This window comes from Silene latifolia, chromosome Y, assembly GCF_048544455.1.
Source record: "Silene latifolia isolate original U9 population chromosome Y, ASM4854445v1, whole genome shotgun sequence".
NCBI classification, from domain to species: Eukaryota; Viridiplantae; Streptophyta; class Magnoliopsida; order Caryophyllales; family Caryophyllaceae; genus Silene; species Silene latifolia.
Window position 1 is genome coordinate 140,504,926 of NC_133538.1, and position 18,251 is coordinate 140,523,176.

Consider the following 18,251-nt stretch of genomic DNA (forward strand, 5'->3'; position numbering starts at 1 on the left):
TCGTTCGAGTCGTGGCGGTAAAGGGACAAATTGCTTTGCGACATTTCCCAAGCCATCTTGTTACTACTTGATGCTATGCTAGGAGAAACAAGGGGATAGGGAGTGACGACAGAAGAAGACTGTCTAGCGACTTCTCTAGACTCGACTCGATTCGACTCCGATTTGACTCGACTCGAATTCGTTGTCTTGTGTTCTTCTTTGAATATCTCTCCTTCTCAAGTGGTGACTTTGAAGAGCTTTCCTTTGTTTTTAGTCCACTTGATTGACTTTCTCCATCCTTCTCCGATTTGAACGGTTTGGTGATCAATCTTTGTGGAGTTGAAATGGTCATCTTGATGTATCATGGAAATGATCTCATCCTGTGCTACCCTGACGAATCGGTCTTCCCCAAATAGGAGGCTAACAACTTGTTCGTCTAAACAAGGTGTTTGACGAGTTTTGACGGTAGGAACCGTTTCTGGAGGGATGAAGTAGCAATCGTGGAAGACCTCGATTCCAGCTAGTTGCATTCCTTTGTAGTGCCAAGGTTCGGGAAACCCGTGAAAGTACTCCTGACTCCCTTCTCTAACGAAGTATCCATTTAGTGTGGGGAGGTAGGGTCGCATTTGGATTCCTTTATCCTTACGGTTTTGGAATTGGGTGAGCATTTCTAAGGCTTATTCTTTTGTGGGCTTGTATCCTAAACCTAGTGGTATTCTTTGAGAGTTTCCTTCCTTTTAAGGTGCGAAGGTATTTTTCTTGGCAGGATTTAATGGCATTCCCGGGAAGTATCCCTGGGACTTGAGTATGTGGTTGACCACTAAATTGGAGTATGGGTTGAAGTATAGAGGCGCCAGCTCGCTTTCTACAAGGTTTTGTTAGTTATTTAGACCAAATTAATACTCATCTTATGATATCAAAATTACAAGTTAATTTTAGTGGTCTAAATCTACATGCATGCAAAGAAAAGTATTAAAGAGATGGTATAAAACCATCTTAAGACAAAAATTCCTTACATTGTTATAAGGCAAAATGGGCACAACTCAAGGACTCCTTCTTTGAAGTTGTTCTTGAGCTAATGCAATAAGGATGATCCTCCAACACCTTAATTACCAAAGTAGGTAATCTCCTAAGGTGGCACCCAAGATTAACCCAAAATACTACTAAAATACTAACTAGGTAAATGTAGTAGTAACCTTGTTTATTTGTATTTTTGATGTACTAATTATATTATTACTTTGATAATATTATTAATTTATTTTATATGTGTTTTAAATGTTTTAAGATGAACAAAATAAGAAGAAAAATAGTATTTAAAAGCTCCAAGTGAGCCTTCTAAAACAACAAGAAAAGACCAATTTTTCTTTCAATTTTTCCAACAACGAAAAATGGTGGAGTTTGGTGGTATTTATAGGCGGGGGGGAGACTATTAATTAATAAATTCTAATCATTTATTATTTAAACATCACATAATTAAATAATAAATCTCCTTGTCCCGAGTTCGTAATCCGTCATCAAATAATACATTTATGTGACTAACTAAAAGTGAAATAATACAAGGAATTAATTATCTCGTATCTCATACAAATAGTTAATTTATTCTATTTGGGCGTCATCCTATAGATGTGACGTAAAGGGATCAGCTGATCACCGCCGTCACACGACAGAAATGTCAAACTCTAGTCAGCCAATCATTACCGATTAACGATGACCAACTGGCAAATAAAAAGATAAATCCCTGATATTCCTTTTACGAAATTTAATATGTAAACGCACTCATTGTGGAGGACACTACTCCAACATGTTTATGCTCTGAAAGCCCCCAAGCTCATATACTGGATCTGTGACTACTTGGTTACTTGACATTTTCTCTATTACTGCCTTGATAGGTGACGAAGTGATCGTCACTACTTTGCTATCTAGAGGAATCTTAATCTTCTGGTGGAAGGTGGATATTACCGCTTTGGAAGCGTGAATCCAAGGTCTTCCCAGAAGTATATTGAATGATACTTCGATATCCACTATTCGAAAATTAACCTTTCGCTCGATTGGCCTTGTGGTTATAGTGAGATTGATTAGTCGTATTACTTTACGTCGTGTTCCATCGTATGCCCGAACACCTTGGTTGGTAGGAGTCCAATCCGATTCTTTCATGCCTAATTTGTATGTAGTTTTTAGTGGTATGACGTTGACTGCAGAGCCATCATCCACCAAAGTCATTGGTACGTTCTTCTTTAAGCATATGACTGTAATGTATAGACCTAGGTTATGACTGGCGCCGAAGGGAGGAAAATCTTCCTCTGAGAAAGTAACTGGGTTACTTAGTTTAACTGAATCTTGGAAGACCAAGTTGACTATGTCGTCAGGTGTAGAGTTGTGTGCCACGTTCAGTTTAGCTAATGCTTGCAGTAAAGCTTGGCGATGAGGAAATGAACTCGCAACTAGTTGCCAGACTGAAAGATTAGCCTTTGTCTATTGCAGTTGTTTTAGCAAATGGTCAATAGACGTATCTTCGCCATCATTTGGAGTGATGACATTGGTGTTAGTAACTGGACCATTAGCCGTAGGACCATTCTGAGAGACATTTTGATATGGACACTTTGAGCGAGTAAGGTGGTCTATATCTTGGTCCTCGGTAGCCTTGACTATATCCTCACCAGATTTGACTAAATAGTGTTTTTTGAGGTATTCATCTTCATCGTCATCGGCCCATATTCCGTTGACGATACTGAGCTCTCTCAACCTGATGATCTCGGCTTCTAGACTGATTATTTGGTCGACTAGATTGTCAACTACCGTGATTACCTCTTGCATTGTAGACTCTTGAGATAGACTAGGGGTTAGTGACACGTTTTCTCTAGGTATGGTGTCGGGATTGCGTAGAGATGCCACTATAGCTTCCAACTCTGAAACTTGCCTCGTCACACTCTTTTCCCATGCGATGAAATCGGCAATGGTAGGAGAAATGGTGGAATAGCTCCCCTCATCTTCTAGTGCATGAATCTCATCCTCGGCTGGAGAATTGAGGTGTGAACAATCCAAGGTGGATTCTTTATCCGTGATCATCAGAACTCCAAGAGGATTCTGAGTGTTGTTAGGCTTACCTCTGGGAGGTATGTGTAAACGACCATCTTCGATCATATCCTGAAAGACATGTTTCAATTTAAAACATTTCTCTGTATCGTGTCCCTTACCCCTATGATATTCGTAGTATGCACTCTCATCTCAGAACTTAGACTTCTTTTATGGGTCGGGTGTAGGTCCTATGGGTTGGAGCTTACCTTGTTTCATCAATCTTTTCAGAGCGTTGGAGTATGAATCACCAATGTTTGTGAACTTCCTTTGTGAGCTATTCTTCTTAGATGATTCGACAAGGTTAACCTCATCAGTCTTGATAATAGAGCCATAAGAACGACTCGTCGAACCTTGATATCCACGACCTACCGTTTTGGACAAGAGTCCGTTACGGATGTCATCTTCAATTCTTGTCCCTAGCACAGTCAAATCTTTGAAAGACTTTATGTTTTGGTACCTCAAGTGGTTTGCATAAATAGGTCTCAGGTTATCCACGACCTTTTCCACAAGAGTGGCTTCGTCTAGACGTTCAACAAGTTGTGTGCTAGTCTTCCTCCACCTACTTAGGAAGTAGGTGAAGCCTTCTTTTTCATTTTGGGTAAGAACCTCTAGAGTGCGCATGTTGACTTGGATCTCAAAGATTATCCGCGCATCGCTTAGTGAATTCAATTGCGGCATCATCCCAGGTGGCAATCTTCTTATGTTCCAAAGAGTAAAACCATTTCTTGGGAATGGTGTCGAGAGATGAAGGAAAGATCCTTAGGAACATCTCAGGTTTGATGCCTTTGATAGACATGTAATCTTTGAAGGCACGAATGTGGTTTAACGGGTTTTCATGCCCCTTGAACTTTGGGATGTCAGTCATGTTGAAGTTGGTTGGTAATTAAGCATTTACTGCCTCATACTTACGATTATTCTCCCTGTAGATGTCATCTCCCTTAAGGTACATTAGTTGCTCCTCCAAGTATTGGAGTCGTTTTTCAGCTTCAGTAGGACCTAGTGGAGGGTTGGTTTCTTGTTGTCTAAAAAAAGGTGGAATGTCATCATGCACGCTCGCATTAGGAACATCGTTCCCTGCAGGAGGAAGCCTAGTTTCTACAGCAACAATTCGGCCTTCAATAGCATTGAGGCGAGCATAAGCTTGGTCTTGGCTTGTTTGGAGACGGACGAGCGCAGCCAGGATTAGATCATTACCATTTTGGGGTTGTCCATTAACACTTGCGTGACTAGTTCCAGGCATCTTGGAAACTGGGAATAAGAGATCGATGACGAATTAAAACACGATCGACCATTTTAGCACACTTACTCGAAAAAGACTCAACTTGTGAAGTGGGAGTGTGCCACTGTGTTAAGTGAGGTTTGAAAATGACAACATTTTGAAATGTTTGTCCTAAGCAACTGTAGTGTAGTTGTAGGACTGCTGACTCGAAGCGAGGTTTTGAAATGGGTTTTGAGGCCCGAATTTTGACTGGACATTCGGACAGAGTTTCGACTCATTTTGCGCTATTTTAGGCCATCTTTGAAAATGTTTATGTTTTAAAAAGGATTTTTATTTTACGAAAATTTCGTCATGGTTTTGTTTACAAAATGGCGATCACATATGATACAAACATTCATACATGCATTATAACGGTATGCTGAGTGCATTTATAAGGGTTTTGGCTTAAAAGGTGGGTTGCCATACCAAGCAATCAAACCCTGGTCTGTGGAGAGGTCCGTGCCAAACATGAGTAAGGTCGGTTCCTAGTCCATTTCCTCGAGTAGTGAAAGCCCTTGATACAAACATGATTATGATTTACGGTATGGTTGACGTCAATCACTATCTATCCTTAGGCCCAGATAAGAATTTGGACCGTCCAGACGGGACGATTGGTCGAATGGGTTGGGTTGGGCCTAAGCAGGCCGAATAAAATGACTTAAGAAGGTCGAGTAATGAAAACCGACAACTATCTCATATAAACTATTCCCTAACCTAGTTCAAGTTTCACCCTGGGTAACACGTAAGTGTATTGTCCCCAGCAGAGTCGCCAAACTGTGGACATAGGCCACAGGGGCGCTTGGGACAAGCGTTTGCATTTGTGGAGTCACCAGCAATTTTTATGGGAAAATGGAACCGTTCGAATACCTCGCGTCATGTCAAGACACAAAGTAGTGACATGAACACTAAGAACTCATTACCCTTTGCTTTCTATGTCTAGAATGACTCTCGTGGATGCCAATGAACACGGATGTTTACAGATATCTGGAGTAAGGGGTGAGGGTACATATTAGGAAGTCCTTTTACTGAACACCTAATCCCGCCTGCCTCGATAGCGGCCTCTACTAATGATTAGGGAAATCGTTCGTATTTGATATGTTGTCCATTATATGCATGCAATGCAACATCCACAGATTAATCCTAGCATGTGAATTAAACTACGTCGGTGAATGAATAATTAGCACTTATTAATGTCGAATTAGAGTTTAGAATTGATTACATGTGAAAAACAAATAAATACATCATCCATAATAAATACAATAAATAAATAGTGATAATTAAAATTAAAAGGAATTACAATGATTTAGATGATTTACGTCAAAAATACACTTAAGACGGACGATTTGAGGAAAATACAGGAATATAAATAAGGTTGAAAAATATGGACAAATTAGGGGTGATATTACGGCTAATAGTCAATTAATTACGTAATTAAAGGAATTAAGTCAAAGCAAGAACGGAAATTCAGAGACAGAATTCATCCGGAATAGGCGCAAAGATTGTTGCGTCCCTTGGAAAGAGGCGCAGCTTTCACGCTGCGTCTGTTCTCGAGGTGAGTTCGGGTCTGTGAAGTCGAATCGTGAGCGATTAGCATTCGTTGATGTGTTTAATGATTGATTATCGATATTTCACTCAAGTGAAAGTGAGTTAGCATATTAATTACATATAAAGTCGTCATAAAAGCGATAATCACGAATTAAAACGGGTCAAAACGGGTTAAAAGCGAATTAAAATGAGCTAAAACTAATTAGGTTTATATACGAATACGGAAACGATTTTGAAAGGCGTAATAAACTGGAAATAAGCGATGAAAATATGTACAATGGACGAATTCCAGAAGCTTGATATGAACAAATCGAGTCTCTAAAATTCGAGTTTGATTTAATGACGAAAACCCGCAAATATTGATTATAAGGGATTTAAGTCGTAATAAAATGTGACAATTAAAAAGAATGTATTAAAATTTATTTATGTATGAAGAAAAAGAAAGAAAATAAGAAAGTAAAACAAAAGAACGAAATCAACAGAGAACCGAGGAAGAAGAAGAAGAGCAGAAACAGCGGCATCCTCTGAAGTGGCGCAACAGATGCTGCGACTCTTCGAAGAGGCGCAGCTGTTGCTGCATTTCTTCTCGACGTCTGGTTACTGCTAATCCGTAAAAACGGTTTAATAATAGGGTTTTAGAAGTCGGTTTTAAACATACTTTTGACGTAGATCTTACAATAATTAGTACAAAAATAAAATACAATAAAAAGATGGGATTTACACCCTCAGACTTACATGTTTGACGCAACGAGATTGACTAAGTTAATGTTTAGTGATTGCTCGACTCGAATGTATGTAGAAAGTGCCCTCGTTAGAGGATTTAGATTAAATTGATTGATGTGTAGTGGTCAAATTGGTCGGTCATGCAACGTGACGGAACTCGTAATGATCCGAGCTTACGTGGTCGATTGATCAAGCACGTAGACGTCGAAAGCTTAGAGCACGGTCTTAGAATGCAAAGGGAGAACAGAAGGGCGGACACTTGCGTGAAAAATATGTGGAACGAAGGTCCCTATTTATACTAAAAAATGTGAAGAGTTATGGAATGACTCAAACTTTGGAAATAAATCACGGAAAAAATCTGAAAATAGGCAGAAATGAGCTGAGGAAGAGGCGCAGTAGCTGCTGCAATCCTTCGAAGAGGCGTAGCATCTGCTGCGTCATTTCATTGAGGTTTCTCTCCGCGGAAGAAAGAATTCTGCGTTTCTTTTAGGGAATTGCGGTGGATCTCTACTTCCTTATTTCGTAAAATAAGATTTATGGGATATATTTTACCAAAAGATATAAAATTAATTTATGGAATAAATATCCAGAAGATTCAAGGACATTTTGACTCGGCATTTTAAACGGTTTCTTAGAAAATGAAGCGGTTTTTGACCCGGACTCCAAATGAACTCTAATTACTGTCAAAACGACCGTATTGGTGCATAGATGACGACCAAGGGGTACACACAAGTATTTGAGCTATCACTTGACGATAAACTTACGAGCTATTATAAATCATTCCGCGTACCAAACATGCGGCCCAATCATCACTAGGTGGTTGGCAGAAGGTATAGAAATGAGGTATCTACAATCAACCCTTTCTTAACCTAATGATGTACCACTATATATTATAATAATCAAGAGATTAATATTCCTTAGATTAGATTAAGCTCTCATTAAGAGTTGATTAGAATAGATTATCCTTTAATCATTCCACAAAATTACACATTAATCTTTCCTTAATTGTTGTTCAAGTTTATTATTAGGTAATTCAAGTTTATTATTGGGTAGTTGAAGATTATTGGGTTATTATTGGAGAATTGACAACTCTTCATCAATCAATCAATCAAGTTTTCTTCTATTATTCTTTCCTTTCAAATTGTTCATCTTAAGTTTGGTATAATTCCTTTACTCTTTACTCTTTATTGCTTATTTCTTCACTCTTTTATCATGTTTATACTTATTGTGATGATTGACACCATTGATAACATGTTTTCCATGATAATAAGTGAGTAATTACTTAACTAGGATTAATGGGGGATTAGGGGAACTATAACATACGGGTAGATCCATACTTAATCTAATATGGTATCTTATGATTGCTTGCTTGTTGTAATGTCAACCTATGCACATGTTATGTTTGATGAAATGCTAGACTATGAAATCTTGCATTTTTTGCCCATCTCTTATCTATTCAACAAGACTTGTAAGATATAAACCAATTTGAGTCTTGTTAGACCATGCATAGAAGTGAATAGAAAGAAAGTAAGTCGACTTGTAGGTGTTGTACAGTCTAGACGACTCGGCTCCGGGACCCAAATCTTCATATGAACCGTAAGACATAAACTAACTCGTTTCCTCTATAATAATAATTGCTTGCAACTATGGAAACATGTTTGTATGATCGCCACCATTAATCCCATATGGACCCATGACATCCTAGTATTTTTAATCATTTGTTTACATCCTTTCATTTGTTGCTTGCATTGCCTTTTTATTGCTTTCATTAATTTAGAATCATCAACCCATTTCAATTGTGACAACCCTTAAGTGCAACCATAATTAGATTGAACAATTTGAGTACCCCCGTCCCGTGGATCGACCCCGACTTGCTTGCTATGCTAGTAGTTGGGTATAAATGTGTTTGAGGGCGTACAACGACACATTCCATCAAAATGGCGCCGTTGCCGGGGACGATGTTGTGTATTTGAATTGTTCTTTTGTCTAGTTTTAGTTGTGCTTCTTCTTCTTGAGTTTTATTGTACTTGTTCTATTTGATATGATCAACATGTCTACTATCACTTGAGGAGGTGTCATGCTTTCTAAATTCATCATCCGGTTATTAGAGTGTGGCATCAATTTATTGCGGGGACTATCCATGGTAGGAGTGATACGAGAAGTATGAGTCAACTTGACATGACTTTTCTCGAGTCATATTTGAATGTCCAAGGTTTGCCAAAGTACAACTTTAATCCCGCACTTGCATTACTTGTCTGGTTTTGAAATCTAGCAAGGGGTACGACAAAGTCAAAGGGAATTGTGATGGGTGGTCTTGTGACTAGAATGGCCAATATATTATGTTCGGGGTTAATGATGATGAGAGTTATGTAGCTGTACCCGGAGACACTTTGATTGATGAGAAGGCTACTTTGGTTGCCTCTGTTAGCCTTGGCTTCGCCCTTACTCGTCAAATAAGTTCTCTCCACGTTCTACTCCTTGTATATTTGTTGGCTACTCTGCTACACAGAGTGCCTATCACTGTCCAAATCCCGCTACACTCAAAATCTTCACTTCTCGACATGTCAAGTTTTTTTACAATCACTTCCCTTTCCCTGACTTATGTTCCTCCCCTGCATCTCTCACGGTCCCTTCTCCCTCTCAATGGTGTACCTTCTCTGTCCCTATTCTCACGCCCTCACCTGAACCACGACCCAACTCTCCTCCCCATTCGCCACCACCTTCACCACCTATCCCAAACACTCATACATCTCCCTCCACTCCGACTGTTACTTCCCCTGTCCAAAATTCCACATCCCCTGTATCACCCGATACTCCCATTACACTCTCATCACCTATTCCTCCTCCACCCCCCCTCCACGGCATGCCACTCGCCTCTCACATAACATTATCAAACCCAATCCAAAGTATGCTAAAACGTCTATTCTCACCCTTAATTCCCTCCCATCCACTGTCAAGAAGGCGCTCCTTGACCCACGATGGCGTGCTGCCATGGATGATGAATTTCAAGCCTTGTCTCGCAATCAGACATGGCAACTTATCCCTCCTGAGTCTTCCCAAAACGTCATTGGATGCAAATGGGTTTTTCGCATCAAATATAAGCCCGACAACTCCATTGATAAATTCAAAGCCCGCCTTGTAGCTAAAGGTTTTCACCAACGACCGGGTTTGGATTTTTCTGAAACCTTTAGCCCGGTAGTTAAGCCCTAAACTGTTCGTCTCTTACTTTCTTTAGCCATCAGTCGCGGCTGGCCTCTACATCATGTCGACATCAACAACGCCTTCCTTCAAGGCACCCTCTCTGAAACTGTCTATATGTCCCAACCTCCAGGCTTCATCAATCCTTCCTTTCCTAACCATGTTTGTCAACTTCGCAAAGCTATTTATGGGCTCAAGCAAGCTCCACGAGCTTGGTATAATTAGCTTCGTTCTTATCTTATTTCCTATGGCTTCACCAATTCCATCTCTAATCCATCTCTCTTTATCTACTCGTCCTCCACCGCTGCTCTTTACTTGCTAGTGTATGTCGCCGATATCATCGTCACTAGCTCTTCTACTCCCTTACTGAATTCATTCCTCAATGCCTTCAGCAACCGTTTCTCTCTGAAAGATCTCGGCTCTCCGTCTTACTTCCTTGGTATAGAAGTCACACCCAATAAACATGGCATTCTTCTCACACAGACCAAATACATAACTGACCTCCTCTCCCGTCACAATCTCCTTGACTGTAAGCCATCAACCACACCCATGGCTGCTTATCCTCCCCTTACCAAAACCACTGGTCATTCTATTCCCAATCCCACTGACTATCGAGCCATAATTGGCTCCCTCCAATACCTCTCTTTAACCCGTCTTGACATTGCCTATACTGTAAACAAACTTGCCCAATTTTTACAAGACCCACAGGAGTGTCATTGGCTTGCACTGAAACGTCTTTTACGGTATCTGAAGGGCTCTCTTACTCATGGTCTTCAACTCTATGCTAATACTCCATTAGCTCTCTGCTCTTGTATTTAAGCATTAGAACTGTGAATAATAATTATTCAACTTTTCCTAAATTCTCTACATTATCAAGCTGCTTTAATCAATGTCTTCCTCTCCTAATATGCGTGTAAAAGACCTAATAGATTCATGTGTCCCTGTATCTAAGTTCATAAAATTACATACTAACATAATCTCCGGGCAACGTTCCTAAATCTTAATACTAGATTGTAATCAAAGATGATGAACTTATAATTTCACTTTCATCATTTTGTATGTAGAATATGGTAGAAGTACAAAAGGTAGTTTATCTCAAGATTTGAATGGGTCTTGCTTGTCTTATGAATTAATAGAGTCTTGCAAAAAAGTTAATTAGCCTTAATTCAAGCACAAAATCTCATTATAGACGACATATTTTCGTCTATAACTAAAGGCGGACCAAATACAATACCACATTACTAATAGGACAAGCAACAAGTGGGGTGATAGGGGCTAAAAATATCACCACTTTCAAGCTATTTGACCCGTCTTTAGTTATAGACAGATATATCCGTATATAGCAAGACTAGCTGTAATCCAAGAAAGCCCACTCTGATTTTCCAAAGCTTGTATGGAGTAGTATTTATATAATTCATCCATCCCATTCATTTATTTATCTTAACTAAAATACTTGCTCCAGTTCGAGGACTATTATCTGTAAGAATAGAGATGAATGATTTGAATGTGATAATATTATTCATCAAAGAGGTACAATATTTATAGTTGCATACATACATGAATTATGAAAAACGAAATAACCTATTTACCTAAACTATACAAGAAAATAGGAAAGTAAATAATTACATGAAAGATGGAAAGAGTAGCGATCAAGGCGAAAATATACTAGAACATTCTAATGACTAACACGCCCCCGCAAGATGGACGATCCGGAGGATAGACCAATCTTGGAACATAAGTAAGTAAAACGCGGACGAGGTAAAGGCTTCGTAAAGATGTCAGCTAGCTGATCAGAACTAGCAATGTGTTGAACCCGAAGCTTCTGAGATGCAATGCGTTCACGGACGAAATGAAAAGCAATAGCAACATGTTTCATGCGAGAGTGAAAAACGGGATTGGCAGAGTAATGAGTCGCACTTAAGTTATCACAGTAGAGAACAGGAGGAGCAGATAATGAAATGCCGAGATCAGTAAGAAGAGCATGAACCCATTCAATGTCAGCTGTAGTGTCGGCAATGGCACGAAATTCAGCTTCAGTGGTAGATAGAGCCAAGGCACGTTGCTTACGAGTGGACCAGGTAATAGGATTTTGTCCAAGATAAATGATATAGCCAGAGGTAGAGACGAAATGGTCCTTATCACCGGCCCAGTCCGAGTCACAAAAAGCATGAAGACTAGCAGGAGAATCACGATACAGTTGGAGACCAACATTGAACGTACCTTGGAGATAGCGAAGAAGTCGTTTGGCAGTAGTAAAGTGCAAGTCAGTCGGTGCAGACATGAATTGAGCAAGCTTATTAACAGTAAATGAAATGTCAGGTCGGGTAAAGACGATATATTGAAGACTACCAACAATTGCACGATAATCTGAGGCATTCGAAATTGGAGAGCCATGAGAAAGGAGTAATGGAGGATGCGCCGCAATGGGCGTTGGTAGAGGCTTGGTGTAACACCCCCATATACAGAGGAGCCTTAACTAGGCCTTCCTTAGCATATAAAGGCGTTACCATCTCGGTTGCCCGAGGATAGTAATAATCAAATGTCGATAAAAGAACTATTAAGTTACTTTACAAGCCATTTACTCAACTAATAAAATGAAAGATACAACTCAAGGACTACTTGCTATAACTATTAAATCTCGTGGCGACTCATCCCTGCCCGGACTCCAGCTAGCAACCACATCAACACCTGCTAAGACAGACTGCTCACCATAAGGGATCACGGCAGACACATAAACAAACAAGACAACCACACAAGGTCAGTACTGAGATAAGACACAACCAAGTTAACCACAACTAACAAGCCAACACAATACAATCAATCACAATCAGGTACTCCACTCCATCTCCGTCACCGACTGTCCACTGGACCAGCCCTGCCAGTGGGGGACCGCAGCCGTTCCCGCCTAAGCCCCGCTCATCATACCGAGCGATAACCCTGTCCCATTAATGTGCACATCCCCTTCCGTGGCGGGTTCCACGAAGGGCGAAACTAGGGCGTGAAGCCACTCCCGCAAGTGACTCCACTCAGCCGAGAACGCATCTCGAGAACCACAAACAAACAATCATAATCACAATCACAATCATCTACATACCGTCACACAACCGAAATCACAACACAACAACAACGATACAACGATCGACACACTAGGCTATCTACAGAAACTGAGTAGGCGAACCTACCTTTACGCAAACGCAACCAATCCGCGCCGACACATGCCATAACCAGCAACCAAGCAAAGCCTATAAGGGCAAAACAACTATCTATTACTATCAAGCAAACCCTAATCACAACGATGGAAAAAGTGATGATGATTATGACATACCTATAAGGAGAAACCCGGCAAAAGACCGCTACCCGACTCAAGCTACGCTCTCCTAAGGCACGAGAACCTTCAAAGGGCTTCCATGGAGGTTTTGTGGTGAAGGGAAGGGAAAGAGGCGACTAAAGGATGGAAGGAATGAGGCGGAAATGATTTGCGGATTTAACAAAACGCGATATAAAACCCTCGCTGCAAACTCGATACTCGATCGAGTACCCAACCTACTCGATCGAGTAGCCCCCTACTCGATCGAGTAACTAAGCTACTCGATCGAGTAGCCTCTACTCTATCGAGTACCACTCCCAACTCGTAACCCAAGATAACTTTGGTACGTCTTTCTAAGACTATTCCCGCTCCCAAGGTCGGTCAACACTGGTCAAAGGGTCTCTAAAAGGACGGGTATTACAGTCTTCTCCCCTTAAAAGAACTTCGTCCCCGAAGTTCAACTCACCTATCCCAACATATAAGACACGGAAAAACACGATAATCGCTTATTCTTCCCACTCAAGTCATGACTCCCCAGAAATACCATCCCCCCATGTCATCATCACCACTGTCTACGCTCTACTCGTAACGACTCTTACTACTATCATACGCACATTATCACCGTCAACCGTTACTCTATATGTATATAAAACATCACTTTCGCAATACGAAGCACAATCCTCGATCACCCAACATATGGTAACAACTATCAAACTATCAATCTGGAACATGTCTCATATCAACTTTCATGCTGTACAACTAATGCCACCATGTTACTCAACAACGTAACTCAATTACGATTCATTGCACCATAACTATTTCTTCATGACCGCCCATTGAAACATACAACACGTTCACTTTAAAGAACTAAAGTAATCACATATGCTTCGGAAATTTTGTAATTAAAGCAAAACATAATACCAATAAAACATTATAAACAAGCAAAATATAATTCAAAACAGCCTTTTCCTTTCGCGACATTACTCTTCCCCTCTAAAAAGGAACTTCGTCCCCGAAGTTCACCGTCAAAATCACAAGACGCATTACCTATTACTTGTAGCGTTACATTAGTTAAAAGCTATATTATTTGTTATGGACATTTCTTACTAGCTATGTGCTCGATAACCTAGAAATCATACACAAATCACCGGAATAACTAGCCGCCGTTGATAAAGCATGTTAACATTGTATGCCCAAATGTAAGAAAGGATGTAACTTCAAAGGATAGATGGAAATATGGCATATGTAATATTAGAAACAACAAGAAATCGTCACCACTTCACTACTTGTTACAAATAGGTACATAAAAAACTCAAGCACGACTTCCAACATATGAAATTAACGGTTCCCAGATGTTATTAAGCACTAACAACCACGTTAAATATCAAACTTGTAATTATAAAACAATTGCACACTTTAAATTTTTGAAACCCTCCTGTAACAGTGCTACTCAATCGAGTATGTGAGGGTACTCGATCGAGTGCCATGCTACTCGATCGAGTCTCTTGGCTACTCGATCGAGTAGCCCGAGTTCAGAATGCTTTCTCTCTTCCTTTCCTGCAGCTACTCGATAGAGTACGGGGTACTCTGTCGAGTACCTACAGGCCAAGTTCCTTACACCACCTGTCATAAACCAACATATATATACATGACCGTCACATAAATTGAGTCGGGATGACGCCCCGACTCCCAATCATCCTGCAATAAGGTCAAAATAGCAAATCCGGCCTTATTCACCCCATTAATTTTATAGCATTCGCCACGTCATTTGGCAAAGTCGATTGCCTGTGTTCCTTGCAAAACCCCAAATACTGCTGCAATCCCATTTCCCTTATCTCTATTACCAATTGAAGAGGATGTTCCGGGTCGTGGTAAGAGGAGGGTTGTAGTTCCAGCCGAAGTTTTCCGATCACTCTATTTGCAAAGAAATCTTAATGTTTTTAGGGATTTGAATCAAGCTGAGAAACAAGTATTAGATTTTATACTTGGCGAATCATATGATGAAACGGAGATTCTTTTCCAAAGTCAATGTCAGACTTTGACAAGGAGCCAGTTGAAGAGTGTGCCTGAAGGCGATCGGATATCATCTCATGTCATAGATGTGTATTGTGAGATCTTAAATAGTATTGAGATATTCAAATCCCGGACATCCCCTTCTCGTTTATTTGTGCCGTATAGAAATGAAAGTGTTAGTCTTATTACCCTGTACTTTATCCAATTCTCCAAGTCTATTTTACATGATGTTGACTTCTAATCGTTACTCATACTGATCTTTTTTTTTTGTTCCCAGTGTCTCTCCAATGTTGATGTTTCTGCAGTTCAACTAGTAAGTCTTTGATTTTGGTCTGCTTATATTTCAACTTAAGTTCATTTTTGTCTTTTTTATTCACTGCATTTTTGTCTTTTTAACTCAGTTTACTTTTTGTCCTTTTTCAGGTTTGCGCTCCAATAGTCTCCGCCTCATGCCCACCTTTCTTGATTTGTATCGACCTCAGAACTAAAAGTACCAAAGTGCAAATCATCCATCCTATGAAAGGCAAATCTGTTGATTATTCTTGTTTTATCCAACCTTTGGTACGTCTATTGTTTCCATTTTGCTTAGGAAAATGTGTGTTATTGTGATTCTACTAGGAAATGACTTTGTGAATGTATGACTTTATTTTGTGAAGCCTACACTTAAGGTTTGTGAATCTTATCACTTTAACTACTTATGTTGACCAAGTTTCACAAAAACAAGCCCTAAGATTCACTGAACAAGGTCTGAGATTCACAAGATAAGGTCTGAGATTCACAAAATTAAGAGCAAAATAGATGATTTTAAACCACGACCAAGTTTCACATAACAAGCCCTAAGATTCACTGAACAAGGCCTGAGATTCACAAGATAAGGTCTGAGATTCACAAAATTAAGAGCAAAGTAGATGATTTTAAACCACGACCAAGTTTTCACAGAACAAGCCCTAAGAGTCACTGAACAAGGTCTGAGATTCACAAGATAAGGTCTGAGATTCACAAAATGAAGAGCAAAATAGATGATTTTAAACCACGACCAAGTTTCACATAACAAGCCTTAAGATTCACTGAACAAGTTCTGAGATTCACAAGATAAGGTCTGAGATTTATAAAATTAAGAGCAAAATAGATGATTTTAAACCACGACCAAGTTTCACAGAACCAGCCCTAAGATTTACTGAACAAGGTCTGAGTAGATGATTTTCCTTTGTTTATACCTGTGCTAAGAAAGACTGATTTCTCTTTTGTTCATACAAAAAGAAAAGCTCATCCGGCTTCTTAAACCAAAGGTGCCAGCACTGACAAGTATTTTGTGGACGCCCGAAGTGTTTATCCCAAAATCAAACTTAACTTCTGATGAAATAGATAATGGCATCTATTTATTGAACATATTGGAGAATTACAAAGGAAAAAAAAGTGATTGTCCAATAACCATATATACTGTAAGATTACTTTTTCAACTCTATTTATACATTGATAAATATAAATTTTTATAAGTTTGCAACACATTATTATTCCCCTTTTTCAATTTATAGGAAGCTCAGGTGAAGCGTTTTGCACTGAGGGTGTGCTATCAGATTATTACATGTGGTAAGAACGTATTAAGAGAGAGAGTGAAAAAAGATGCACTAGAATGGAGTCGTGTACCGCTGTAAGAACTTTCTTCTTTTAATATTATCATATTTTTCTTGCAAAACCTTTAGTACTTTAGTTGATTAAATAATGTTATATGTTCGTATTGTGGCAGTGGCTCTCGACCACTTCCTTGAGTGACCAAGCAATTGTTGGATTATGTATGCAGATCAAAATCGGCACAAACTAAATTGTAATGATTTTGCTTTGATTTTACAATATAAAAGTTATATGATTTTGATTTGATTTTACAATATAAAAGTTATATTGTGAGAGATATTGACTAATTGCATTTCCTCATTATTTAAGTGACGCCATGGTGTCCACTCCATGGATGGAAGTCACAAGACAGGCTTTACAGACCCTTGGACCACGTGGCCTTGTTATGGATCAGGTAAATATCATTTTCCTTTCCTTTTTCTTTTCATGTTTCATTTTACTTTTTTTGTGAATCCTAGAACTTGTTTTGTGAATCCTAGAACTTATTTTGTGAATCCTGGAACTTGTTTTGTGAATCTTGGAACTTATTTTGTGAACTTATTTTGTGAATCCTGGAACTTGTTTTGTGAATCTTGGAACTTATTTTGTGAACTTATTTTGTGAATCCTGGAACTTGTTTTGTGAATCTTGGATCTTATTTTGTGAATCCTGGACCTTATTTTGTGAATGCTGGAACTTATTTTGTGAATCCTTTGCCTATGTTTTGTTAAATTTGATTTTGTAGGTGATTGATATGTTTGGAGTGAAGTCCACACTCGGTAGATCAGATCTCCTCTACTTGCCAACCACAGTATATGTGAGCTTCAAATCCTTTAGATGTTGATATTCAAGTATTTGCTTTCTTAATGTTGCCCATCTCTGGTTTTTTAAAATGGTCCTACTTTTGTCACATGCAGACCGTTCATGAAGTACGCAACCCAGCTATTTGGCGTCAATACCTGAAGTCTGATTACATTCCATTTGATGGGAGCAATATCCAAAAGGTGAAAGATCCCTCTTCTACTATTTATGTTCTTTTTTATTTATTTTCGTTCATGTGTATTGTTAATTGGTTTGTCTATTGCAGGTTTTTATCCCTATGTTTAACGATAAGTGTCGTCATTGGTGGGCTTGCGTTTGCGATTTGAAGCAAAAAGTAAATTTCATCCTCGACTCGAGCACCGATTTACATGCGAATCCTGATAACCACACAGCCCACGAGATTGTATGATTTTTTCCCAAAAATTTTTGGAGTATTTATCTTTAGTTTCTTAAAAATATATCCCTGTCATATTTTTATGTTCTATTGGCTTTTTCATGTTCCAGTTGTACCAAGTTTCATCTGTTCTTTGTGGTGGTTCATCTGCATTTGAATCTTTGCGGTTGATGTACATGAACCCAATTGAAAACCTTCAAGTCCCTCAACAAAAAACATGGTATGTAACCACGTATCTTCGTTTTTTAGGCTATATTATGAGATATATCGTACAAGTTTGAATGGTCCCTCTCTGACCAAAACCATGTACCCAATCCCATATTGCT